Source organism: Dreissena polymorpha, chromosome 5, assembly GCF_020536995.1.
Source record: "Dreissena polymorpha isolate Duluth1 chromosome 5, UMN_Dpol_1.0, whole genome shotgun sequence".
Taxonomy (NCBI): domain Eukaryota; kingdom Metazoa; phylum Mollusca; class Bivalvia; order Myida; family Dreissenidae; genus Dreissena; species Dreissena polymorpha.
This window is the reverse complement of record NC_068359.1, coordinates 54,216,072-54,224,007: the sequence shown is the minus strand read 5'-3', so window position 1 is coordinate 54,224,007 and position 7,936 is coordinate 54,216,072.

The window sequence follows — 7,936 nt, the reverse complement described above, 5'->3', positions numbered from 1 at the left end:
ACTTTACTCTCAATATATGCTGGATAACGGAAAAGCATCTTCATGGGATTGAAGGGTGATGAGTTACATGAAAGTTTATGTTGTGTGTTATGTAAATATATACATGTTTCATTGGGTTTTTGTGCATGTAAATACTGTAAAATTAATGTTGTTTGTTATGTAAATATACATGATGTTTAAAGGTTTGTGTTAGCATTGGATATTAATTATTAATATATTATTGCATGTAAAATTGTAAATACTGTTAGATTAATGTTGTTGTGTTTTGTAAATATAATGTTCTCTAGTAATTAGTTTTTATGCTCTCCGAAATAAAATTTCGGCGGAGCATATAGTTGCCAGTTTGTCCTTCCGTCTGTCACACTTTTGTTACATTTTCTCATAGCACCTTTAAAACTTAACCAATCTCTTTCTTATATTTCCAATATTTCTATGAAAGTTAATAACAAATAATTGTTTTCATCATCAGTATATGTTAATCTGGCGAAACATGAATACATTTATTTATTTTTTATTATTAATACTTGTAAAACAAATCTTTATTATGTTCAACTTCTTTATTAAATTCATGTACATGTATGTATGAATATAACACTGTATTATGTGAATTTGGAATAAGACATCAAACTGCGAATGGACATCATTTTGGTGATTTTCTCAAACAAAACTATTCATTTCATGATCTACATATATTTTGTAATACATTATCTATAATTTAAGCTTAATAAGCAATTTTCCATGACTTTCATTAACAGTGATTGAATTTGTATCATTTAAAGTGTATTTTGAAACCGTGTGCATGCGCGGCATGGACACAGTATCATTTCATGAGTTTCTTTTTTTTTATTAATAAGAAATCCAGTTTTGAAGTATAATCAATTTTAATGATGCTATTATATATGCAAGTATATGTTTTAAGTATAATTTGTAAAACTAAAAAAATGCAACATATAAAACTGCATATTATGCACTTTTGATAAAACACAATTTATTCCCAAATTGATGTCTTATTCCCAATTCACATAATACAGTGTTAAATGATCTTTACGCGATCAATATGATGTTTAAATATTCTTATTTGTTCTCACATTGACTTAATGCTTTGTATAACTATTTTGTAAATGACAAAAAAACTGTAAAGTTTACGTCAATAAAACAATCTGTGTGTCTGTCTTATTTGGCATGTAAATACCTTGCATGGACCTCTACCTTATGATGAGGTTTGAGGTCAATGGGGTCAATGTCACTGAGGCTAATAATAGATTCTAATGTCTCACTTTTTTTACAGTTTGTCATAGCACCTTCAATAACTAACCGATCTCCTTCATATTTGGCACGTATGTACCTTGCATGGACCTCTACCTTTTGATTAGGTTTGAAGTTACTGGGGTCAAGGTCACTGAGGCTTATAATAGATTTTTCTGTCACTCTTTTGTTACAGTTTCTTAACAGATCTCTTTCATATTTGGCATGAAGGTACATTGCATGGACCTCTACCTTATGAATAGGTTTGAGGTCATTGGGGTTAAGGTCATTGAGGCTAATAATAGATTCTTCTGTCACACGTTTGTAACAGTTTCTCATAGCACCTTCAATTCTTTACTGATCTCTTTCATATTTGGCATGTAGGTACCTTGCATGGACCTCTACCTTTTGATGAGGTCACTAGGGTCAAGGTCACCAAGGCTTATAATAGTTTTTTTAGGTGGTTTTTAACACATAGATTGACAAAGCCCGTCATCGGGGAGCATCCATCAGTTTCACTGATATTCTTGTTTTTAAGGCTTTTGTCAGTTGATATTCTTAATTTTAAGTAAAATAGCATTTGCAAGCAATATCAGAAATGGAATAATTCTTTGACCGTGAAATAAAATTGTATAACTGAGCAATTGTTAAATTGCTAATAACATTTACAGGGTGCAGCATCAACGGGGTTCAAAATAATGTTGTGGTTACGGTTCCCCAACGGGGCCTATTATTTTGCTGCGACCCTACATCATTATATTCAAAATTAAAAGCCAAAATAAAAAAAATCGCGATAAAATTTAAACTGTACTGGAGGAACGTTTTTTAGCCACATCAACGTTTTTAACGGAGTGCGATTTTTATGCACGCACCGTTAGCATCATCGGCGAGGCACTTTATGTATTAAATGCATAGAGCGTCTGTGTTGCAATGGAGAAATCATCTTTTTTGTCAATGTTATTTAATGTTTTACGTAAATAGTAGTGCTGTGCCTCCGAACACAAGTGACACTCGGATTTTTTGTAGTGCTGTGCCTCCGAACACACGTGACACTCGGATTTTTTTAAAGTGCTGTGCCTCCGAACACATGTGACACTCGGATTTTTTTTAAAGTGCTGTGCGTCCGAACACATGTGACACTCGAATTTTTTTTTAAGTGCTGTGCCTCCGAACACAAGTGACACTCGGATTTTTAAACTACAAATGGGAGAAAAAGCCCGATAAGGTGATATAAGCCGAGCCTAGGAACATTGAATCGGATGGCGCCTGTTGATACCCCTGCCACTGAGCAGCTAATACGAGTTATAACTATAATTAAATGCATCGATTTGATTACCATGCCAATCCTACTAAATTTGATTTAATTCTTTAATATATAGCCATAGATAGTAGAGTGCCCTGTACTCTGACTATTTGATACAGAAAGGTCAATGTTTTATCTTTACCTGAAATAACAACGCGCGATTTGGTTAATTATTACTTTGGTCATCCAATCAATAAGCGGGTAACAGTCTACTTTCGGACAAAGAGTAAAAATGGCTGAAAAAGTTGTGGCCGAAAAATTGTAATAATCAGATGCGCCTATGAAGCTAAAATAAAAAGTGTGACAGTATTTTGGGTTTCGGGATGGTAGCCCTCCCTATAAAATTACATGTAAACTTTGCTTCACGGACCTGATTTACTCTATTTTTAGCTTACCTGTAACAAAGTTACATGGTGAGCTCACAGTACAGGCAATATGTACTTTGACAAAAACGCGTGTCCACGGTGTTCAATTGTCCCAATGGGTGACATTTTGGGGGGGGGGCGGACACACTACTGACCGCGGTGTTCAGCGAACACCTGAAATTGCCGCGATTGCACGCTATCGTAAACGGGAACACCCGTGATCACCGCGATGCTGCGCAGCCACCGTAAACACCTGTCTGTGAGAGTCATTCACACGTTTTAAATGTACATGTACAAAATAAAATCATATACTTTATGTACATGTTGATATTATGTGCACATTTTTTATGTGTACTTAAACTCGGGCAGTACGTTAAGTCGGAAACTGAAACTAAGCGTTTAGATAATCAATACTATTAACTTTTATGGTGTTAATCAATGCAATTGCCCTTTTTGTTTTCACAAAATCGGGTTTCATTTTTCCCGATTTCCAGAAAATGACTTGTACATGTTGCATGAAATCTAAATATAGCGTGTTACAGCGTGTTTGATTTTTATTTTAATCAGATGAAATGTCAATTCCAAATAATTCGCAAGCTACCCCGGTTCTTAGGAAGAAATTCACTACGAAACTTTAAATCGAAATTAAAAGATCCCAATGTTGTCTGCGCTACAAAGATTTTGTGTCAAAAATAAATACACCCATGCCAATTTTTGCGCGCTTTTTATGGTTCAGAACAAAGAAAATGAAAATATCATGGGCATATATACATGTATTTATTTGTGGCTACAATTTGTAACAGAACATGAACTCTACACAACGCGCACACTAGGCGTCAGGTGATTTACGAATGTTGCAATACACCTGTTCTGATTGGGCGCTTATTACATCAAATCTTTAAATAGAAACATGCAGAAATTCATTTGATAGTTTAGAGATATGGCGAATGTTGTGATTTTTGCGTTTCTATCACACTTTTATCTGTTTAAGCGAACACCGTAAAATGAACACCGCAACGAGTGGCGTTTGTCAAAGTACACGTTGCCTGTACTGTATGTGATTGTTTGTTGTCTGGCGTCCATGCGTGCGTCTCTCAACAGTTTGTGTGAACAGTAGAGGTCACAGTTTCAATCCAGTCTTTATAAAATTTGGTCAAAATGTTTATCTTGATGAAATCTGGATTGGGATTGTTTTAGGGTTGTCTGGTAAAAAACTAGGTCACTAGGTCAAAAACTAGGTAACTAGGTCAAATAATAGAACAACCTTGTGTAAACAATAGAGGTCACAGACAGACAAACAGACAGACAGACAGACAGACTTTTTTATTCAAGACTTGCACATTGTACATCGTCTAAACACATATATTTACAACTAATATGTCAACATGTTTTCATCAAATATGTATGAAATTAAGTCAGAATGTTATCTTGATGAAATCTGGGTTGGATTGTATTTGGGTCATTTGGGGTCAAAAACTAGGTCACTAGGTCAAATAATAGAAAAACGTTGTGTAGGCAATAGAGGTCACAGTTTTCATATATAATTCGATGAGAATGTTTATTTTGATGAAATCTGGGTTGGGATTGTATTTGGGTCATCTGGGGTCAAAAACTAGGTCACTAGGTCAAATGATAGAAAAACCTTGTGTAGACAATACAGGTCACAGTTTTCATCCAATCTTTATGAAATTTAACCGGAATGTTTATCTTGATGATATCTGGATTGGTGGTTTATTTAGTTCAAATAGGGTTAAAAACTAGGTCAAATCAACAACGACGGGTAAGACACCCCCGAACTCAGAGTTTCGGTTCGAGGGTGGGGAGGTGCTGATGTGTCACTCCTTAATGTGGCTTCCTGTGAACGCTTTGTTCTCAGGGAACGGTCCAAAGCCCGTGTAAACACAGATGGGGAAGAACACAATTTATGTGAGTAGGAATATAAACATACTAATGAAACATTTCCAATCGATGTTTACATTTAGCATTTGTTATGCGTTATTTTGCCATTTACAGGCGACTTTTCACCCAAGAAAAACTACATCGCAGTCAGCGCACCAGGTAAAAGGCCTGGTAAATGGCCCAAATATCAGCCTCAGCGTAGTTTCTTTTCCTGTTCTTCTTAACTTTAATTTTATTTGATATTGAAATATATGTATTATATATAATATGTTTTTTACACATTTTATATAAATTCATAGATATTTAACAAAATCGTATAATCTCGCTTTAAAATTCTTGTTGTTAGTTTAAAAGTTATTTAGCAGTTTTAAAGTTGTTCTGTTGACTCAAGTTGATGGTGTTTCTCCAACTGATGAGTCCCGGAAACACGGTACGAGTCGACAAAACATTAACAGTAAGTAAAGTTTGTAACTTCTGGTCATAAGCATTATTTCAATATGACCTACTGTAAGAGAAAGACGTATGGGAACCTTTTTATGCCCTCAAAGGGTGGCATATAGTTTTTGAACTGTCTCTCTCTCTGTCAGTCTATCTGTCCGTCCGAAAACTTTAACATTGGTCAATATTTTTGCAAATTTGAAGATAGCAACTTGATATATGGCATGCATGTCTATCTCATGGACCTGCAAATTTTGACAGGTGAAATGTCAAGGTCATTCTTCAAGGTCAAAGATCAAATATATGGCTTCAAAGTGGTGCAGAAGGGGGCATTGTGTTTCTGACTAACACATCTTTTCTTATACCCTACTTAAAAGCAATTATTAATTAATGTAATTTTTGTGCTTCATCCAGAAGTTCACAAGTTTACTTTCTGTAATATTGGGCAGTCTGCAAAATTAACCCAAAGCCTGATTGCCAATGCGATGAAATCTCGGCACTAGCGATAGAAAAATTGAATATATATTGCCTGAATTGCAATGAAAAAAATTCAGAGCAAATAAACCAATTACATGTTATAATCAATTACGCATTCCAGGTGTAAATTCTTACAGTGACAACGCTTAATTACTTCCCTTAATTTTCTATCATTAGTCATATCCATTAGATATTATAGAGAGTGTAAAGTCTGGCTCGCCTATTTAAAAGTAATACTTTTGGTAAACTGAACTTGCATTCTACGCCGATAAATAAAATAATAGTGCGAGGGGTTTTATACATTAAGTAAAACGTTTAAATTTCTTTATTACAATAGCTTTGAAATAACGAAATAACCGTAACAGTGTTTATCATTCATATCATAAATAATGAAAATAATATTTCAAAATATTATATTGTAAAAATCTCTCAGTGTCAGATGTGATGGAATAAAAGTTTGAAACCTGGGATACTGATTAGTATGCAATCTTACCCCCCCCCCCCCCCCCCCCCCAATTGCAATTGATATATAACGACTGTTGATATTACTTTCATAATAATGTCACTGTAAATTATTTTTTCTGGACATGAAACTCTTCTGGCTATGACATTTTCAAAGATTCATAGCCACATTGGCTATGAAGACAAAAAACTTAGTTTTGCAGACTGATATTGGGACGAAACACACCAGACGTTCGGGTCCATAATTTTCAAAATCCTCAAATATGAAATAGTTAAAACGCAAATTTACTTAAGGTTTTCCAAAATTTAGCAATTATAAATGTTTAATCATGAATTTGGTAAGTGTCTGGGGTGTCTTGGAGAGTACTTTTTTGTCAATAAGATAATAGAGCCAATGTTAGCACTATTGGTTTTATTTTCCCTAAGTATTCACTGATGAAATTGAACACTTATCATAACTTATGGTTATAATAATAATATATTGTGTAGGTTGTTTAAAAAAAAGATATATACAGTCTAATAACCATATTAAGTCATTAGACATGTATTTCTTAAAAAAGAATGACATTATGTGTGTTCGCTGTAAAAATATTTTACAGAAAAAATCGACTTAAGCTCAATGTCACCCGAGTTGTTAAAGTGCATTTTGACGGTATTGCCCTTGACTTTTGCCCAATTTGTAACAATGCCCTATTTTGAGAGCCCATTCTGAATTAAGTTCATGTCAAAGGGAAAAGTTATGCCTAAATAAATGAATATTACGAAACTAAACATTGTTACACTGTCGCTAATTTTTTATATAATTTTTATGACACTTGATTGTTTATGGCTTTAAAAAGCTAGTGGTCCGGCCGAAATAACAACATCTGTAATTAAGTGGCCTAGGCTTAAATATAAACAATCTCTGCAATAAGTACTGTATAGTTGCAATCATCATTTGCACAGAAAAAAATCTCAAATTTATTTGAACTCCACACTCATTCCATCACGCGAAACCCTTAAGGTGTCGCAACTCTGGTAAAGAAATACAAAACATTGTAATTTTGAACTTAAGTGAAAATATTTAAGAAATGACTTAAGATGTTTCTGGAATACGACCCCAGTACTAAATGCATTTCACACAATTAAAAAACTATATTGTTCTAACATAAATCACAGTCATCATCTTTCTAAAATAAATTGTATCCTCTTTCTAACCTCAATCTCTATCATCAACTTTCTAATGTACGTCATATCAGTTTTCTACTACAAATCACAATTATCATTTCTCATATGTTAATCACATCATCTTTCTGACAAAAATTGCATTATCTTTCTATCATTAATAACATCCAACATTTATCACACAATCTTTCCAACAAAAATCATCTTTTAACATAAATCACAATTATCATCTTTCCAACATAAAGTACACAACTTTCAAACATAAATCACATAATCTTGTTAACATAAATCACATCATCTTTCCAACTTGTTAATCACACATCTTTATAACATAAATTGGATCATCTTTCTATCATTAATCACATTATCATTCTTTAATAAATGTTATTAATTTCTTAACATAAATCAACTAGATTATTAAGCTGAACCAAAACATCATTAGTTATTAAAATAAGCATTTGTGATAAAGATATATTATTTATAGACAGCATAAAAATGTTGAAAATCAGACTCTATGAAACTGACCATCTGAACAAATAATGTTCAAAATTTATCAAAGCTGCAAACCTTTCATTCATTAGTA